Source organism: Balearica regulorum, chromosome 3, assembly GCF_011004875.1.
Source record: "Balearica regulorum gibbericeps isolate bBalReg1 chromosome 3, bBalReg1.pri, whole genome shotgun sequence".
NCBI classification, from domain to species: domain Eukaryota; kingdom Metazoa; phylum Chordata; class Aves; order Gruiformes; family Gruidae; genus Balearica; species Balearica regulorum.
Window position 1 is genome coordinate 89,564,441 of NC_046186.1, and position 21,609 is coordinate 89,586,049.

General features: G+C 39.9%; 1 long non-coding RNA gene across 5 annotated transcripts in view; it reads right to left on the reverse strand.

Moving 5' to 3' along the window:
- LOC142601060 (uncharacterized) overlaps nucleotides 1-21,609 on the reverse strand; it is a 123,642-nt gene that overhangs the window by 7,983 nt on the left and 94,050 nt on the right. For 4 of the 5 annotated variants that reach the window (XR_012834625.1, XR_012834627.1, XR_012834626.1 and 1 more), the window contains 2 exons: nucleotides 19,777-19,894; nucleotides 9,174-11,738 (listed from right to left, as the gene is read on the reverse strand). This is a non-coding gene — a long non-coding RNA (uncharacterized LOC142601060). Of the gene's footprint in view, nucleotides 1-9,173; nucleotides 11,739-19,776; nucleotides 19,895-21,609 lie in introns of those variants that run through there. The other variant, XR_012834628.1, reaches the window with a different exon arrangement.

Here is a 21,609-nt window from a genome sequence, read left to right on the forward strand (position 1 = left end):
TGCAGGAGGCCCCTCCAGTTTCAGGTCAACTTCTCCACAGTTGCCAACAAACTTACCATATAACCAAGACTGCAAAGAAGCAGGCACAAGAATTGTTTCAGGTGTTCTTTTTCAGTTCAGATTCCAGTCCCATAATACCTTCCTTTTGTCTTTACAGTACTACATGCTAGATCTATAGCATTTAATAGTGCAATCCCATTGATTGTGTTGTACGTTTGCCTCAGCCTAAATGATCGCTCCTTCTCCTTTATTTAGCATTAATATTCTTTTTTCCTTTTTCTCTGTAGAAGGAGGAATATGACTGGGTATGCATCTTAGCATATCTTCTATGCTGTTCAGGTGCTAGTACTGCTCTCATCAATAGAGTACTTGAACTTCTTCCAGAAGTGCCCCCTGCCCTTCTTCTGAGTCACTCAATAGTCATTAATGTTTAATGGCTAGAGGAATGGGTGAGAGATAAAAGACAGAGAAGCATGCGCAGCAGATTTTGCTCTGCAGAGAAACCTGGTGACCCTTACTGTGTCTCTGTTTTTTTCACAGTGCAACCAGGAAGGTGGCTAAATCCTACTTAATGCAAGTGATGATGATTTAGGATAAAGCAAAACAAAACTGAAAAAATTATATAGAATTCCCTAACGGTATTTGCTCCCAAATGTATCATCATTTAGGCACTAAAGTTTTCTCTAAAGAAGATTAAACTTCTAATGAGTTCCTTTTCAACACAGTGATACAGTATAACAGTCCAAATTTTAGGCAAATATATTTTATTAGGTTTCCCCCAAGATGGTCAGAATAGCATGCCTTCAGGACTTTTATACCGACTTTCAGGTTGCCCTTGCCTGCTAGGGAAACCTTTAAAATTTAAAGGAAAAAAATCATTTGTACATTCTGCAAGCTGAGGAAAGAAATCCTACTTGGTGTGATTTGCTATAATGATAAATTTATCAGAAGCTGTTCATTTTACCTGCTGCAGAACTGCTCTTTGATGGCATTAATCTGCAGTAATGATTACAGGAAAGTAATTCAAAGCTGTTCAAAGGCAAAGGTGACATGATGCTTTCCATCTCTTTTCTGAATGCTGCCTCAGATTCTTCAATAAATTACAGATGTAGAGAGAGAAAAGATCGGCTATATGCAGCTGAATATTTTGGGCAATCTGGAAACATGGAGCAATAAGAGCAATACTTAGACTACATTTGCAATAAAATGTGTTGCATATTCCAGGTAGACCTTTTACAGTGAAAGGCATCAGAGTCAAAAGTTTTTGGGATGTTCAATATTATGTTTTACACTAACTGTCAGTGATGATGAACCACAAATTAACAGTAAGTTAATGCATCATAATATTTCAGGTGAGGTGGACTTATGGTACCTTTTCAAAATAAGAAGAGATTGTCTGAATGGTTGCAAGAGACCTCTGGAGCTCATCTAGTCAGATCTTTGAACAAGACTTCTTGGCTGCCAAGAGACCAAGTTCCATAGGCTTTGCCTAGTTGTGTATGAAAATACCCCTGGATGGAGAGTCTATGACTTCTCTGGTGACCTGGCCCAAAGCTCCACTTCATACTTCCAGAACGCTTTTCCTTCTATCCAGATTGAGTCTTCCAAGCTGCAACCTGTGGTCATTGCCTTTTCTGTTACTGTCTCTTCTTGTTTTACCAAATGACTTCCCAAGTTATTAGAAACCAATGCACTATTGGTCCCTGCCTCCCACCTCTACCTTGTTGAGGAAGACTCCTAAATTGTGCGAGATCATAGGATTACTTACAAGGTTATCAGTCACTCAATAAACTGCCATTTTATGGTCTAGCTCAGGTGCAGTGTCCTAGGAGTGAAAAACAACTGTGAAAATTAGGTTTCGAGTAAATATTACACCCATGTGAACATCCATTTGCAACACCTTTAGCAGGGTCAAAAAGCCAGTTGTTTTGTCTACAGAGGCATTTGAGAAGTACTGAGGCTCTGCCCTGAGACACTGCACTGTCTGCACCCACACCACCAGCCCTTGAAACAGCTCTAGGAGGACCTGCTCATGTTCATGCTCTTTCTAGTGCTGAGAGCGATGCCATGATCCCACAGGCCACCCAACTCATGACTCAGCAAGGCCACAGAGAAACTCACACTCCACTCATCTCCCAAGATTCGACACACTACTCCTATCCACCTCATAGCAGTAGTCACACTCACCTCACCATCTGGTCCCAAGCATCCATCTCATGACTTGAGTATATGCTGATCAGCTACAGGTAGCCAGGCAGAGACTTCACGAAGGAGAGTCAGCTGAGGTCCACACATACCCTGAAAGCCCCAAGCCCAGTATGAAGCCTGGCAGTGATACTTATACTGATACGGCTATTAACTGAAGTCATCTCCTGCTGTCACATCTCAGGTATCACTGTGGCCTGCCATCGGCCAGGCACAACATGAGGGATGGCACCCATGATCACTGACAACAGCAGCCAGCCCTCCAGCTTACCCCATTTCTGGCCCTTGGCTAAGACTTCATATTGCGTTTCCTCCTCTGCAGGGCAGGTCTATGCTTGCATGGAGACCTGAGGGTTAGGAAATGGTTGCACCTACCCACATCGAGTCCTCAGTCTGCTCTGATTTTCTATGGGGCTTGGGAGGATGGAAAGTAGAAACGAAGGGTCTTGCCCCTGTTAACAAGACATATCATCAAGTGAAGGAAATTTGATTCTCTTTTTAATGTAGTTCAGCCCAAAGTTCCTCTGGCCTTTTCCCCAGCTAAGGCTACATGAAGGAGGATCCTTTTGCCACAACCACAGTAAGGACAGTACTCTTGCGGCCACGGTTCTAGAAAAAACACTAATGCCCTTTGCATAGAGGAATTTATTTTCTGGGCCACTGTAGCATGCTCTGCAACAGTCAGTTAACTCCTGGATGAAACACAGATCAAAACTGGCTGCTTGCAGAGCCAAGAACACCAATAAAACCCATTGCAGCTGTGCTTCTTAAAATTAAACCTCAGACTAGCATTCTTCTGTGGCATCTGTATCTGGCCCTGTGAAAGCAGAACTTCACAATGCTGAACAGATTGTGATTCAGGTCAAGTAGGAAATCAGGATTTATCTTTCAGTTACTCATTAAACTGATTCCAAAAATATCCAGAGAAAACCATGCTGTACAATTAATATTTTCATTCACATAAATGATAGATACTGTAGGAGTGATCTCAACTTTTTTCTGCCATCTTCTCTCTGAGTCCTGATCCTGTATCTGAAGACTAAATGCAGGTTGAGAATCATCAACTCCCAGAAAAGGATCTGTAGAGAATAAAAAATGCACCAATGCAACTGCCTGCCACGTAAGCTCTCCTGCATATTTGTTTGAAATTATTGTCTCCTGTCTTCCTCTCCTGACAAGGCCAAATTTTAGTCTTCTTCCTGTATTTATTGGCCAAAGAAAGTGCAGGGCAATGGTGATAAGACAGGACTCCCTTTGCAGAGGGATGAAGCAACTGTCAGGAACGTTCAGGCATCCCAGAGCTGGGGAGATTGATACGGAGTTTGTAAAACATCCTTCAAAACTTTCTAACACGCACCTTGAGAAATAGAGGGAGAAAACAGTTTCTAGGGCAGAAGAAGTGTGGGGGTAGGAAAACTGCTGAGAAACTAAAGTTTCTCTTCCTTACTGTGTTTCTACCTTAGACAACCTGGAGATGCTTCAGTTGACCAGCTTTCTTGGACACCTTAGTCAAGGCATTGTCCAGCTCACCGCATATGCAGCAGAATGGTAATGGATATGTGGTGAAGCTCCTGCCAGACTTAAAAAGAGAGAGATGTGTATTCAGCTCGTGATCATTACTCATCTGTCTCCATCTGTCTCAGGAGTTTCTGACAAAAGCACCCACCAACCCAGTGACATCTGACCAAGAATTCTCATGGAACAATTGAAACAGAAGTGGGTATGTGAAGATGCATATTGCTTTGCAGAAAGGTGTCACCTTTTGCAGGTGGATGCTGTTTCTGGTCCATCTGGATGTCTCTCCACTTGCAGTTGCCTCATTAAGTAGGTTTCAGGGACACTCTTGGATATACACACAGTGCCTTATCCTACTATTTAGTGATGTAGGGGTACCCTTTCAGAGGCACCGAGTTGCTCTTGTGGTACATAGAAGCTTAGTAAAACTGATGCTGTGTATGTTGCCCAGGGAGGTTGGAATTGGATGAAAGTCCCTTCCAACCCAAACCATTCTATGATTCTATGATTTGTGAAGTATGCACTGGGTATAGTAGCTTCTTGGTGTTGGGACATGGCAGGAGGAAGTGCTGACAGGGATTATCTTTAATGTCCTTCTAGAATAAGTGCAGGTAGATGTGGCAACTTCTGGTACAGGTGAACATGGAGCACCCTTGGAGGGGTGATTACTAAGTGAGCATCATGTCTTTTTGGCTATGTGCAAGCAGCCTGGGTGTTGTAATACAGCTGTGACTGACATTTGCTTGTATGACACACCAGCTGGAATAACATCATCTTGCTCCTGAAGGCACTCTTGGAGTTCAAAGTTCCAAGTAGCCAGCGCATTTGGCTTTGAGTATGCTCAGACCGTCTTGGCCAATACAGACACAGCGAATGAGAATATAGGATTTGATTATTACATTACTGAGTGTTGTCCTTTGTTTCAGGTGAAGTAGTCTGGGGAAAAAAAAACAACAACCACAAACCAAAAAAAACCCCTGCAAGGTCTTATCTGCAGTGGCACTGAACAAGCACAGTTAAGAATGAATCCAAGGGGAGGAATATTTACCAGTGTTCATCAATGGTAAAAGTCTTCTCTGCTATAAACATCAGAGAAGGCAGGCGTAAGTAAATGCCAAATGTTTTTGAAAATCATGTCCTAAAGATTTTCTTTCAGTGCATAAGAAAATATATTCTTCCAATAACTACACCACTGACAATAGGATTGTAAAGCAGCAAAGACCTGAGGAAAAAAAAAAAAAGAATTTTCCTAATTAAAACACAAAAAAATAAAAGGTAAAATACCCACTTTTATACAATAGACACATGAACTGTTTCCAGTAACGACTAAAAGGGAAAATGTGAAGCCTATGTTCAGAGATTAGAACAGTTTTACTAGGAAAATGGTCTTAAAGATGGTGGCAAAAGAAAACTTAAGTTTTGGGGTTTTTTTCCTAATCCATGTTGAGAATTTACAGTACTTGGAGTACAATGTGTCTGTTTTGCTACACAGCTACCTACAAGCATGCCAGAAAACTGTAGAAAGAAGGAAACAGAGGCATTTGGAGGATATGTGTGTTGACTGGAGCCAGTGTTTAAAATACAGAACAATTACTATCACACCATCACAGTTTGACAGTGCACACTTCTTCATAGAGCTAAAACTAGTAATAATGTCTAGCTTTTCTGTAGTATTTCTCATCAGAAGATCTCAAAGTATCATTGATAGCAGCTATTACAGCTCAGCCACAGGCACCCCTGACAGCATGTCTCTGACTGTCCATACTATCCTGGCCTAGGAGAAGTGCTGAGGCACTGTGCAGCCCTACATGCAGCTGCTACTCACCTCCCTGGCAAATCACACTCCAACACACCCAAGGGGAAGCATGTCATGAAGGAAATGGTGTCAAAATGTCGTCAGGCCCACATCACTGCAGGTTTTATCAGACTGCAGGCACACCGGGGCTGGAGACCTCCCTTACTCAGGGGCACACTCAATGATAATGTTATGCTGATTCTGAGGGTACATTATGATCCCATCCTAGTAAGAAAAGGCAGCTGCAGTGGCTTGATAATCAGCAGTAGATCCATGTAGTCCCAGAAGTTTGATATGACTGTAGTATACCACAGGGACAAATGAGAAGCTGAAAATGGAAGCCATTAGGAGATTTTTCTTTTATGAGTAAAGCCCACAGGATTGAGTGGAAGGGAGGAGTAGTATTTTCTTTCAGGTTTTGATTTTGTCTTCTGTACAGCTGGATAGTTGGTGCTTTTACATCTAATGAAAATGGACAATTTTTAATAAACTTAGAGGTGGACATGGCCCAAAGTCCAGGCTCAAGAAACTGTAGAGCAGAGATGCAAGGAGCCCTTATATTTGTTTACTGCAGTTCTTCAGATACATGTTCATGCTGAAAGAACACTTTTCTTTCCTGCTTTGAAGGTATAGGCCAGACCATAGCAGTTCTTTCTCTTCTTTCTCTTAGCAACCACAGTCAGGAAAAACCTTCTAGGCATATCTAATCTCAAAAGACACCAAGATTACAACCTTACAATACTGAAACATGACTATTCATATTGCATAATTGCTTATGTGCTCCCCTGCAAGCCAGCTCCTGCCAGTCCTCCATGCAGCACCCAGGAACCATTCAGGTGGTTGCATGTGGCAGGACCATTCCCAGTGGGGTGCACGATGAAGTCTTTTTGAGTATTTTGGGAGAGAAGATAGTTTAGGTTCTGCAGATGGGAGCTGTGCCAGGCCATTTGCCCTATGAGCCAGAGAATAGGCCTATTTTATCTGCAGCAGCAAACATAGCCTGAAAGCCTGAAATGACCACATTAAACAGGTGACCCATCTCTCAGAAGAGGCCTGTTGCACGTGAGTATCAATGACATTAGAGAGAAAGAAGAGTGTCCATGTATGTATATGTTTTCCCTGGTTTTCTATACCCCCAATGGGAAAGAAATAAAGGGAATAATTGTTGGCCGTCTTGCGGATCAACCTCCTTACCATTGACTAAAACAGCTGAAAACAAAAAAGCTGTTTGCGTTACAGGCACAGCAGGGTATTACTATACAGCAACTTGAAACTCGATGACTGGATGCTGTTATGATTCCAAGCAGACTTAGTAGTTTGGAATAGAAATTAGTTTCAACAGCAAAAGAATCACAAAGTAGGCTCCCAGAATCAACATTCTCATTCGTGGATGTGGTAGGGTTCACATTCCTCACTGGCATATCCATAGAGATGCTTCTGATTTTGTTTGTTCATACAGAAATGATAGCAAAACATCAGAGAAGGTTCTTTTCTAGAGAATCATGAAAAAGGTAGAAAGAAGTCAGTACACAAGACCTACGAGACTTCAGAAATGCAGGAGGCTTGCACATCTGTTTTGCCAATAGTACTAAATATATATATAATACTTGATGCTAGTAAAAGGTGCAAAAATGTGGTTACATCTGTTCCCTTCTACATTTACCTCTTCTATCTGATCTTCATAACACAGGACACAGAATTTCCCCAAGTAGTTCTTCCACTGAGCTTATATGCTTTAGATGAACAAAAGAAGTGGTTTTTTGGAGAAGACATCCTATCTTGATTTGAGGGTACTGAGGGAATGAGATCAAATTTTTCACTTAACCTTCTCTGTATTAAGCTAAACACACAGAACTTCTTTAGCATCCAGCTGGAAGACCCATCTTCCAGAAACAGAAAACTACTTGTAAACACTCTCCTGTGTTGTATTTATACATGCTCCTGTTTACTAACTTATTTTCCAAAGTGTGGACTCTGTAGGGTACACAGTACACCACAGACTGCAATGGTCTCATTATTGCAATAACTTTTCCACTTCTACCCACAGTCTCCTGTTTGAGCATCCACAGGCACCTTCTCTGCTCTTAGCCACCACGAACCCATGTTCAGCTACAACCCCCTACAACCACCAGGTTCTTTTCTAACTCATCTTTTCCAAAACACTGTATCATACCCTATAAAATATTGATTACAAACAACAGGAATCTATGTTAGCTTACATCGCTTATCACTAAAAGTGTCCAGGTTGCTTTGTAGAACCAGCTCGTTATTCACAAGTTTTGTGCTTAAAGCAAGAGTTTTCAGGCTCTCCCCCCAAGTACAAGTCAGGAAAAGCTCTTTTGATATGCACATTGTTGGTTGATACAGATCTACTGTAAGCGAATCAGGATTTAGTATCCTGGAGTCAGGCATCTTGAGCCAAATTGCAATACGTACTACATAAATATATTATGAGAATTAATTTTATCTCATTAATTACCATTCAGATGTTGTTATTTATATTTGAATCACACATTTTTTTGGGTTTAGCCTTGTGCAATAATAGACTTTCTTATCTGCATTAATGGCTGCTCTGCTGGATATCTTTACACTATATCAGGTTTTTTTCAATTTACTTTCACACATAAAATCAGCACCAAGCCAGATATTTGTGTGTTTGCCCAAGCCATCATTAGGCATTCTGAAACTGAGTGGGAAATAAAAGAACATGTTTTCCTTGAGTGTTTCCATATTTTGTTGGTTATTTAAGAGTGGGCCTTTTTAAAGAACACGAAAAAGCCACAACAAAAGAATGACAAAATGAGATATTTAGAAATGCTGATCTTTGCCAATATATTATCAATGAATGAATAATATTAATGCTCTGCTAAAAAGCTATTGATTCTGTGGGAAAATATTGGTTCCCTGGAACTCCAGCTCCTCTCAGCTATCAGCCACTTTTATCAGTCTTGAAAGTAATTAGGAAGTAAAAATTGAACTCATTTTTCCTCAAAGTGTTTGTAGCTGGGGCATCCAAATTTGAGTTGTCAAGAAAAAATGGTATGGACTGAGAGTAAGAAGACACAGAATTCCAAAAGGCAGTGAGTGAGTGGTTTAACAGTCCCACCACAGTAAAGTCACATTTATATGTTCATTGAGTAACCAAACCAAAAATAAACACTGTTCAGGACCATCTTCAAGTATTTTTATTCTGCTTTACAATTTCAGAAAGTAGAAAAAATTGCAAATTTCAAATCTGCGTAGAATGTTAAGTAATAAAAAGTACATTTATTTTTACAAGAAAAATACAGGTTTTATTTCAGATAATATAAATTTGCATTGGAATAAAGGAAGGCAAAAAACATGACCTGTAAGGCATATGCATCACTAGATCGGTAAAAGGAATGTACTGTGGAAAGTTTACTGAGATTTCATGATTTGGCTTGGCACCAGAAGAGAGGAAATCATGCCTATTTTGAAATATCTAGAAATGAAAATTTAAATAAAACTGCAGCAGGTTACTCAAGATTTTAAAGGTTTGAAAGGCTGCTTGACTACAGTTTTCTAAATACTGCATTGCAGTATAGAATTAAAAAAATAAAAGGAGCAATAATTTCAGAAGGGGAATTTCTGAAATTTCAAAATGGTTTTGGTAATTTTTTTTAAGTTGGTGAATTTCACAAAGAATTTTGTATTCTTCAGAATCTGACAGATTGGTTTACCTAACTTTGAAATTTTTCTACCACTTTTGGAGAAGTTACAAAGTGGAAGGATTGCCACCTTTATTTTTCCTCTGGGTAACTTTTAAAACTTATCAGCATTTTCGAAATTACACAGAGGTTGGAAAAAGAGGGAGAAAACTGATCATTCTCCTGTTTACATTCAGTGACAAAGAAAATTCAAAATGAGGAAAAAAAACAACCCAAAAACAACGGAGAGCAAAACATCATTGCTTTCAAATTTTTATTTTAGTGCAAAAGCAAAAACTGCTTGTTTTGCAGACCAGGTACAAAAGGGTATCTTGACAAGTTTAAAATGATCTATTCATCACTTCTAGTAATTAGTTTTTGCTTTGCTTTTCTGTATATTATTACTAGGGTTTCATATACTTTTATTTACTTATTATCCTCCAGCTCTTCTGCTTCATACAAATGCTATTCCAGTCCAGGTTTAATAATTAAGCTGTATTGTACAGTTGCTGCCGGTCACATTGCAAACTTTCCAACCTGTGCTGTGGATTGGTGACAATTACAAGTATCAAAAACCTATATTTAAAGTGTAAGTACAAGTTAGTTTATGTAATTGCATTATCTTTATATACGGTGACGACAAATAATGGGATGATACAAGGAGGGGAAGGACTGCTTTGGGTGGCAAAATGGTAGTCAAGGGTGTGGTGTGGTACAGGTTGTCAAAGAGAGAAAATGAAAAGACAGTACGAATGACAGATGACATGAAAGAAAGTATGGGAAAGGAAGGACCAAGGAGAAGGGGGACAGAGAGTAACAGAAAGGAAATTTGTTACAGGGATGATGACAGGAGAGCAAATATACGGGGTAGTGAGTTTTCAGGGTGAGACTCAAGCAGTCAAGAGAGTAGTTTAGCAGCTCACCAAAAGGAACCAACAAATTAAATGAAATTATTAACTGAGGAAGCAGAGTTGACAACAATGTCTGTTTAAAAGGAAGGGAATCAGTTAAGTTACCATCTAAGTCAGCTACCTAGAGGAACAAAAAAGCAAGTAGCAATGAATTGATTCAGCAGATAAGTAGCAGAGAGCAGCACATCAGTGAAAGAGTTAGTTAAGTTATTAAATATGTCAGGTATCAATGGGAAAAGAGATGAGTCAGCAAATGGACAAATAAATAGATCAAGCAGTAGATTGGCGGTGAGACATAATGTAATTGGTGAGCATTAGCTGTCAGAAGCCAGGTGCCTGGAAGCAGTTTCCCAAACATGCCAGGTAACCACAGCAGGACAGCCTGATGCCTGCAGGGATGCTGCTCCCCTGGCAGGGTGCCTGGTGAACGCTGCTGTGGGGCTGAGAGCAGAAGTGGGATCAGACAGCAGCAGGGAGTATTCGCTTGCTTCTGGTAAGAGGGGGGAAGGAAGGGGCAGCAAAAGTGCTCAGCAGGGGTTTTCTGGGTCTCTTAGTTTGCACGTGCCCAGCTTCATGCCTAAAGCTTGTTTTAAAGATATGTAACAATTCAGAGCCCCCACACTGCGATGAAAGGGTGACAAATGGGAAACAGATTAATCTTGCTAGCACAACCTTGCATGCTTACTATACAAAGAAAGGGCCACTCAGTTGTTAGCCTCATATCCTGTGATGTTTTATCAAGCGAAATGGAGAGCTATAATTAAAGCTGCACTTCCTTTTCACCAGCGCTCCTTCCTCCCCATAGGCTTAGCAGAGAGGCTGAGCTCATTTCTGAGCTATTTGTGGCTTCTGCACTAGCGGATACATGCACAAATGTCGTGAATTAGGATGCCTCTTTGGCGTGTGGGGCAGCAGAGAGGAGAAACAAAAGTCATGTTTACCAAGCAAAGATAAAATAAATACAGTTGATGTACTGGTCCACATGTTGTGCCCTTGCTTCTTGGCTAATGGTTTTTCTGCCTTGGGCAAAGATGAAAAGTTGAAGGACAAGAGAAAGTAAGTTTTTGTCAATATATTGTTATTGGGAAAGCAGAGAGACCTGATGAAGGACAGCTGGGATGTAAGCCCATTCCAAACAAGTACAGGGAAACTAGAGGAGAGAATGCAAGAAGCTAGCAAGGCTAGTTTCTAAGAGATCCAGTTTATGTATTCATACAAACACATAAAACTACTCTCCTCTGATTATATTTCTTTATGCATAAATAAGACTACACCCCCTATTGGAATGAAATATCCAACAGATCCAGCAGTCCAGTTTCTCTGACATTTTAAACACATTCACTTTAAAGCCTTGAAAGTCTTTTCATCATGTCTTGGAAAGGGGTGAGGCAGAGGGAAGTTTTGCATGTTCCTAGAAATTACTGTCACACTTGTTACTTACTGGCTCTTTGCACGGACTGAATCTTCCAAGGCCTCCCAGACCAGACTTCTGAGCACTTGTTAATAGAAATGGCAAATGACGGATGCCAGTGCTTGTTTTGCGTAGTTGCATACTCATACGTGTGTGCAAGATCCTCTAGCTTTGCCCACACTTTAGAAATAAAGCTTTTGCCTTTTAAGTCTCATAAATTCATTCAGTCGAACCTTCAATATTCCTTCAAAAGGAAGTTAAATGAATGAATGGATAAATAGATGAATCTTCCATTGCTCCTATCTGTGATAATTCATATTCCTTAGTTTAAAATTGTTTAGGATTAACACCTCATTTATTGGCATAATTTTCTACTCGCTTTTGCTTTAACTATACCTTATAGTCAGTAGTTGCTCAAATTTTAGTAGGGCACTTTTACAGTGAGGCAGTAGTCTTGGTATGGAAAGCTGTTACAGATTAGTTCACTCTTTTGCAAAAGACAAACATCAAGTCCACTTCTTTATATTTGCAAATGTCAGCTCTCTCTTTTTTAAAAACTGGAAGGAGGCTGGTACTTCTCCTTTGCTTTAGAAATTTCCTGGTTTTTTTTCCTGCCATTAGCAGTCCAGAGAGGCCATTTGCTTGAGATGCTAAGGTGTAAGTTTTCTAGGCTTATGAGGACTAAAATTTAGCATATGTGTCCTTTTATTTTTTTTAAATTTGGAGGTTTGGGGGTTTTTTAAGTTCTAAAATTTTAGAATTTCTCTATTCCATCTGCAGTGGGTAGGTACTTTTTCTGCCTTCAGAGAATCAAAAAGGACTGCATGAATAACCATGGAGGGGAGGAGGCTGACATCTCCCTGTCTGTCTGACCACTAATGACAAGAGTCCCTGATCAAATAAGAAGAGTAATTGAATGAGATGGTTTTGATGAACTTCAACAGCATTTGAAAAATTAAGTACAATAAGATTTAATACAGAGCAACAATAAAATAAACACAACAATAAAACCTGCTATTAAATATAAAAACGTATACCTATAAAATTTGAGGTTGGCTAGGATTTGCAGACCAGAGCACAGTGAAGTAAGACAGTAAAGAATTTTAGGAGAGCTATGAGAGAGTGGCAATATAATTCATAAGCATCTCAGGAGCATGACTCAGTCTACAAGAACTACATTTTTATGAATTTCTATAAATGACCATATTTATTATTGTTTAAAGATGAAAAAAAAAGGTTTCCAAAGTTATGTGTGTAAATGTAGATATATTTTACACATTACTAGCTATACGTACAATGTTCCTAAAGATTTTAAAACCCACGAATTCTAGGAAAAAAATAAATACAAAAAATCTGCTTCTACAATTTATTGCAGAAATAAGCTACAATAGGATCACAGTGCATTATTCTTCATCATGACTGCAATCACATGAAAACTGCATTCACTTGCTAATGCATTCCTTGGATGTAAATTCTTTGATGTTGCAGCATGGTTATACTTTAGCTTGTTTTCATTTAGCTTCAGAAAACAAAAGAAAATTGGAGTTTTAAATTTATGTGTCCTTAGTCTATGAGGAAAAGTTCTTATTAGAAGATAGGAATTTATATGCATTTACTTCTGTAATTTTTGAAAGATATGTCTATACTTACATACGTATTTTAAGTCTGAACTTTCTGAATACCTTCTCTCTCTTACTGAGTCTCAGACCCTGGTGCTTCTCCTGTCACAGTAAGGAAGGATGATCCAAGAGGAAGAGGGTCTGGATATCCTGGAATATCTCAGCTCTATCCATCCTCCACCTCCAGCTCCCCCCATGAATTTGGGAAGGTTCACTGGTCTTTTGGGTTTTGCCCGTGCTGCCAATCTGAGTGGTCCAATCCCATTCCCAAGCCCAGACGCACCTCCTACCCATGCTGCCGACACAGGCTTCTTAGGGGATGTGCTGTCCCTCACGTGGTCTGGATGAAGACGAGCATCTTAAAGCTGCCTCTGCCACCCCCACACACTTTTGCCTTCCAAAGCACAGTGTAAACACATGAAGCATGAAGAAAAGCCAGGGTCCCACATAGAAAAAGATAGGAAAAAGGCAGAAAATAAGAGCCATGGGGCTACACATGTTTATCTGCACTGTAGTCTCCTTCTACTACCATGGAGTCGATATGATTTCTCCCCTTGGCAGTGCCCTGTGAGGAGCCCTTCTTGCAGTGGTGTAAGCACTTCAGGCACTTCAGCAGTAATGACTTTGTCTGTGCACCTAAGCTAGATCATAGCTGTGTCGTAACTTTTCAAGCTTACTTGCATATAAAAAAAGAAAGAGTGCTTCTCCTTTCAGAATTCAGGCCTCAAACCAAGCAGCTATTGTGCATGCACTTAGTTTCAATCGCATGAGAAATGCCTCTAAAACCACAAGGAAAGGTCCCAGTCTGAACAGGGACTAAAGTTGAATGTGTTTCTTGTGCATGAGCTCTCAGTTGACGCTATGGAGAATATGTTAAAGGTGGTAAGAGGACCATCCATGGTTGCTGGTAAAGCAAGTGCCTCACCTTGCAGGGAGGTTCAATTTACTTTTTTTTTCCCCCAGGCCCCTCTCTTTTATATCTCCTTTATTTTCACTCCTCCTATCTGCCCCCTAATCTTTCCCTCAAGGTCTTGACTGCTCCGTGGGTTGCTCTTTCACCCCCCACACCTCATTGTTATTTTCACCTGCTGATTTGCTTTTCAGTGATGAAGTATAACCTCTGAAGCAACAGAAGACCAAGAAACCCAGTAAACTATGTTAATTTAAAAACAAAAAAAGCCCCCATCATTTCATATACTTACACGGGTGAAAAATAAAGTACTATATCACTCTACAATAGACAAAGCTAAAAGTTGAATAATATTCCCCTCTCAAGAAGGGCCCATTAGTGAAATAAAACCCAAAGCCTTGAATGCACTGCAGGGCAGTAGAAATTCCTAATGCTAATATGAAAAATAGGAAGTGTTGTAAAAGCAAAGCAGTAGAACGCCTAGCGGGCAAAATGCAAGTGATAAGATTAATACTGAAATAGGTGCTGGAGTAACTGTGAGATCTTAAGGGACACAGATCTAAGTGGTAAATTAATATATACAAATTTCCCTACTTAAGGGAACAAGAATTCCCTTCCCAATGTTGGATGAAAATAGACTGTTTTGACTCACAGTGTTATGTAAAGATCTTTTTTACCTTTGGAGAAATGCAAACAGGGAAATTTAAACCTAAAACATTGCTCAACCTAAGAGAATTGAGTTCTGGGTGAATGGATGGTTGGATATAGATAATGTATTATTCAGAATATTATAAACTTGATTTTTGGCTAAAGCAGAAATAAAGATGCTTTTTGTTGAGCTGGAATGCTGATGTACTTGCTGAAACTGTTTCTGACTTTTAGAAATAAATCAAGTGAAACAATTTGGCCATGGTAAATATGCTAATAACTGTCTGTACAAGTTTGATAAAAGTCCTCTATGTTGCCAGTGTTTTAATTTATTAACTAATGTGGCTATGATGACTAGAAAATGAGTATGTGAAGTAGTTAAACAAGAAGTACAGAAAGCATGTTCAAGGAGCTGGCTCTTCAGAACACTTTTCTCAGGCATGCTTCCAGATGATGTGCTACAATGCTTTTTCCAGGCTCTGTAAGAGTAAATAGCAGTTTTAACAATAAAAATATTAACTGCATTTCTTGATTTCTGTCCAAGAAATTCTATGATTTTCAGTAATAGTTTTGATGCGACTAAGAGACAAGCCTAGCACATAAAGCAAACTCGGTCTGACGCTTTGACACAGGGCTACTTCTGGGACAGAGCAATTCGGGGCATTTCTTCCTTGTTGCTTGAGCTCAAATCTAGCCCAGAGTGACTTTATCTGAACTGGTGCGTACAAAGGGTATACCTTATTTATCTGAACTAGCCTTACCATGGCTTGCCTGACTGCCAGGGGCGAGGTAATAAAGCTCAGAAATCCTGCCTAGACCTCTCTGTAGGCATTTGGGCTGTTGGCCTTTGTTGGCATGGGCTCCACGGCAGTCATACCATCAGAGCAAAACCTGAGCTAGTTTCAGGTTAAATGAACTGCATTTAATATTTTTCACTACAGAGTAGTAAAGATATAAATATACCCTAGGAAAAAACATACAAGTGTTCAAAAAAAAAAAAAAAAAAAGTAATCCAATACATTTTAATTAACTCCTGTTTACAGATGCCAGTTGTAATCCACACTGCCATTTTGTTTTCACTGATACACAGAGGAAGAATTATTTGCGTAAACTGCTGCAATCTGAAAATTGTTTCAAATCATGAACGCTTTTTAGAATTCATATATTTGTGGCAATTCATGGACAGCAGATAAAAGACCAGCAAAATTCATTAAATTAATTACTCATTGTGGATTATTTCACCCACTGCTCCCAAAATATGAATCAAGAAATAAACTCATTTTCACAGCAACCTGAAACAAAACAGTGTATTCAGATGAACTATTTCTGCTTGCAAGCACATTTCCGTGGTAAAATATCACCTCATTTAGAATTAATTTATAATATAATTTCAACTATGACAAGTCATTTCAGTTGAAAGTCTATATCTGTGCTCAAAGCACAAAACACACATCTGTCTTTAATAAATATCAGTAAAGCCCTAGTTGCACTTACACTGCATGTACAGTTTTGTTCAATGACAAGCAATAGGATAGACGATCTGGCTGGGTTACAGATGGCAAAGCTTGCTTGCATAATTAACTTCCATCTCTTCCCCTTCTTTTTTTTTTTTTTTTTTTTTTTTTACTCTATGTACTGCAGACATTAATGGATAGGAATTTCAGTGTTAGCCTTACCTTTTAGAGTTGGCAGAATATTTAAGCAACAAAAACTATAAAAGGCATTTTTGTGGGAGATTTTTGCTTTCATTGTGAGACAGGATTTCATAGAGAACTGATGTTGTTTTTTTCCCAATCCCAAAATCTTGCCTTTGATCATGCCTGTGTAATACTTCTGATGCATTTTCCCTGCATTTTTTTTAGCCTTCAAAATGTGTTACTCCAGCAAGACATCATTACAGTCTTTGAACTTGGTGTCTTCCCTGCAATTCTTCTTTATCAATTTCCATCTTCTTTATCAATTTCCATCCTCCCTCTTTTCTGTTATATGTCTCTCATATGTTGAGATATCTGGAATTTTATTTAATAATTTCTGCATGGTGGAAGCCATTCACTTCTTCAATCACTCATGTGTGTGTGTGTTTCCACGAATAACTAACTACAGTAAAAATTAGAGGGATAAATAAAAAGATGAATTGATGAAGACATGTGGATTATTAAAGGGCTTAGATAGTTGGAATAACCCAATAATAATGAAATGGCAAAGAATAAAATCAATGCATAGACTGGAAGATCTCCTCTAACTATAGCGGTAAAGTGTTAATGAAAGGGTGACTTGGAACTATTGCTAGCAAAGAAAATGTCCGTGCTAGTACAGGTCATTAACCTCCTACAGTTTGTTGTGCTGGCTCTCCTGTTTTCTCTCATGTAGTCTGATGGGCATGCCATCACTTGGTGAATTTGCATCAACACTAGAAAACAGAGTTGCAACCAGCCAGAAGTGGGCTGACAGAGGACTTGCAAAACTGAAGTATATTGCTGATTGTCTTGCTTTGAATATTCTATCAAAGTAGACTGTGATGCCACTTTGCTGGCTCTTTTTATTGTTTGCAGGTGTAAGATGTAAAGGTGATTGTTCTGAATTCATAGAAGTCTTTCTGCATGACACATACTGCAATGTCCTGGCAGTTGTCACAGTGTAATTATGTCTTGAAAAAACAGGTAAAAGCTCTGCTTGAAAACATTCTTAAAAAGAAATCATATAACACCCCCACAATAGTAACTGAGGGGTAGGAACCTAAGAAATACAGTTATATCCAGGAAACCTTACATAAACCATGATCAAAACCAAATAAACCAGATACAACTATGAAGAGAACATTCAATGCATAATATCACCTAAATGTGTCATGCTGGAGAGTTTCTGAAATGAAAAGGGTTTTAAATCTAATTTAAACTTGGCTAACGCCAAGGAGCTTCCAAGGTCGTAAGAAAACCCCAAAAATGAAAGTAATGAAACTCTTGTGTGAAATTCAACATTGAAATATAAATTAGAATATGAACTTAGACTTATTTTAACATCTAATTAATGTATTTCTCCATTTCTGTTCCTTTATGATAGCTGAGGCTATGCTCTGACTCCTGTTCCCATAATTCTTGGTCCATTAAATAACTGTCTTTCAGCATTGTTCGTTCACTTGGAGCTGGAAACTTAAAGCTGCACTAATTTTATATTAAGGAAACAGAATCAGTCTTCAGTATTTCTGACTCTTGCTTTACAAAGAGCATATTCCCTGGCCATGCTTAAAACCTTCCTTGAGGTCTTCAAAGAGCCTTGCAGCTATTATTTTTCAAAATTTAAACCAAAAAGAGAAAAAAAAAAAAAAAGACAATTTGAATAGCCAAGCTAAAAGCAAGTTTACTGTATTGTGAGGACCATATCTTCTCAGCTGTGAGGATTTGCCTCAGATTTACTTGGTTGCAGTTCTTGGTTTTTCCCCTTTAACTTCTTAGAACTCTTCCTTAATATGAGGGCTTAGACAAGAGGGGAGCTGCAACCATGCAGCTTTATTTCCATAATGTGATACACAGCATAAGATCTTTAGTTTACTTCTCATTTTGGAAAGGAACTTAATATATTTTGTTCTTTCCTCTGGACCTTCTCAACATAGCACCACTGAGCGATCAGAGCTAGTTCTGCCCTGGCTTGTCTACGTGGTCATAGCAAAAGGGGAAAGAACAAGGAGCTTTCCCCTGTGGCGTGTGGGTCAGATGGACTCGCAGCCCAGGTGTTTGGGGGAACACAGTCACTGCACCCTAATTGCTCTGCTGGAAGCCAGGGTGGTCCGAGGAGGGAGGGTGCAACCAGAAGCGTGATGCAGCAGCCTTCGTAGCACCTTCCCTGTCACCGTGCATGAAGTATCAGAGTACATCCAATTCATGCCAGGAAAACTCTTTCGAAAACAAGTCCATGCCTTGAGGGCATGATCTATCTCTATATAATGTTTTCTTTACAGCTATATTATCAGCAGGTTTCCTTATCCTGACTGGCCACTCAGCCCTGAATGGTGCTTGTGCTCTAAGTTCCCACATGACCAGGTAACAGGGAAATGCAAACCACGCTTAGAGAAAGAGCCAAAAGAAGATAAACTTAGACCCTTTTCCAAGAGCCTCCCTCTCATCCGTGAAGTGACTGGGATACAGAGAATTTCAGCAACTTCCGCAAAGAGGGAGAGGGAGGGCTTGCCTAGTATCGCGCAGTCTCGTGTGGATTGCCCCAACCTAGCCCCAAGCAAACGATACGTCTACACAGCACTGTGTGGCAGAGCTCAAAAATGCAACTGCGAACCTGAAATCAGCCTTGGCAGAACTATGCTCAGGCTTATTAGCATAGCCGGTCTGCAAGGCTAGTTAGCTAAGACACTGTGCTGTGGCTAGACTGCTCCTTCTACCAGGGCTGGCCTGTTCGGGGTGGATAAGGGGTGCATCTGGCTTCATCTCATAGCACAGACTCCCCCTGTCATTCACAACTAGTTTTGATGAGGACTCAGGTTCCCCGAATGCTATCCATTTACTCCAGGTACCACCAAGACCTCTCTATGGTGACAAGAAGGCAATTAATAATCAAAGTATCTCTATGCTGCTGGCTTCAGAAGAGTAGATAAACTAGCAAGCGAGCTGTAAACAGTTTAGCTCAAGTATCAGAAAGAGTCTTGTTAAGCACTGCAGATTTCAGCGCAGGCTCACTTAGAGATCAGGTGCTCTGGCAGGTCGTGGTGCAAAGGCAAACCAGGTTCAGACACATGAGCTGCTCAGCTTCCCTATGCGCTGCCCTGTACCCTCCAGCTGAGGTTATACCCCAAAGATCAGATGCCTGAGAGCAAGGAGCCACCCAATGCTGCCTCTCCACTGAGAGGATGCACACACAACTCACAATGTAACCTTAAAATCTCTGCCACAACTTCCAATTTGTTACCATTAAGGATCTGGGAAGGAAACAGAAAATGTTGTGGTAGATTAAGGAGATTGTGAATGCATAACCATAAACTCACACCAGCCTGTTTCATCCCACACTTAGTGAAGCATCAATGTTCTTGCTATTTTTCTTAATGTGTAGAATATAATCAGTTTTCAGTGCTGGCGTTAACTTACGTACTTGTGCTAGGATAGGAAACATCATCAGTCTTTGAGAGCAGCAGCATGCAATGGCCTCTTTTTGGTCTTACTTTTCCCTCTGATTGTCTTGGATTTCTTTCCTCTTGTGTGAACTTAACCTGGAAAAAAATATGAACTCTTCCATAACTCAAATGCTTGACATCATCATCATTCACTTCTAAAAATTTCTGCCTTGAGGAATTCTAATTTCTTTGTAGAATAAGTGCATTTTGTCCTTGACTTTTACTTACAGAACATTTGTGCATTATTTTAGGGCTAAATCTACAAAAGTGCCTAATTGCCAGCTGACTGTCCATTCTGCATCTTATACTGAGCCCCTCTTTCCCCTTATGCAATAGCTCAGTTATTAGTACACAGATTGAGGTTCAGGTCTTTGCAACCTCTGGTTGCAGTGTTAACCTGTGGGCTATAGCTCACTCTGAAGCTACAGTATGGAATGGTATCTCACAGTACATCCTGCTGAATTATTCCACTCCTCATGGTATGGTGAAACACAGCCAAGGAGAGGCTCTGAGCTCCATTCTGCATAGCTGGAAAAGTCACGCAGGAAAATGAAGGCCAGCTGGATCTTCAGTGAATGTTTGCCATTTTAAGGACTCTGACACTTACGGTGGGGCTGGGCCAGCTCTGGCAGGGAAAGGGTGCAGAGCTGAACAGGGCTGCTTGGACAAAAAGGGCCTTTAAGGTACCTTTAAGGTACTTCCCTGCAGGCTTTCTTCTTCTGCACAGCCACCGAAAGCTCAGCATCAGTCTCATCCCTGCCTTCAGTCTCCCAGACTAATGCCACAGCAAGGCTGAGCAAGAGGAAAATCTACAGAAGCAAGCATGTGGCTGTCATCACAGCAGTGATGGTCATGGTCAATGGCAGTTAATCGTAGTCTGACAACCTGCACTTCTTATAACTTTCAGCTGGTTTTCTACAGAATTGTACTGATTTTTCTTAAAGTAATTAAAACAATAATTATATTATGAAAACATTTTACAATATAATCTCCTCTTCAATTTCCTTTAATATTTTCTGGGGAATTACCATGGGTAACATAGAAAATAGGTAATTGAATTTCATTTCTATTACCATTTTGACAGCCTGAACTCTTTCCCAGGGTGACAGATTTAATTTCTCACACATGGCTTATATTGTTTTTAAATGGAATAATAAGTGGCATGATATTGTTTCTTGCTGTGGCATCTAAGCCATTATTTAGCAATATATCCAAAGTATTTCATGTGAATTGATAGCCGTTAAAATTTTCAAAGCAGAACCTCAGCAGGGATAGATTGATACTGCATCACTGGAATCAGCTGTGCCATACTGACTCACACAACTCAGGATTTAGCCTGCAGTATTGCTATCGCTTTTTCTTTCCTCTCACCAAAATTTAGCATATTTTTCTTATTGATGATCTGGACCAAGGCACGGAAGAAGCCCTGCAAATTCACTATAAGCCCAGCCCTGCAACCCAGTGAGCTACGCAAGGGGTGAGGCATCATTGTCAGTTTGCGCTGAAGACAACGGAAGCAGAAGGTGTTCTGCCTCTTTCCAGCAGCGCTCAGCAACTCATACGATTTGGGCTGCAGGAGCAACCTTTGTTAGCGTAGCTGCCAAGGACATATTTACAGCTAATTCCAGAGGCACCAATGTTAGAGTAAATCAGAGCAGGGAAAAGGGAGATAGCTCTCATGAATGCCTCTTTCCAACACAAATTTGAAGGCTAATAAGCATTACATAATACTGCTGCTTTCAGTTCAAAATCAAGTGGTTTAATTCACCTCTGAAGTAATAGACCTGTATTAAAATCCTCAACTGTGGATA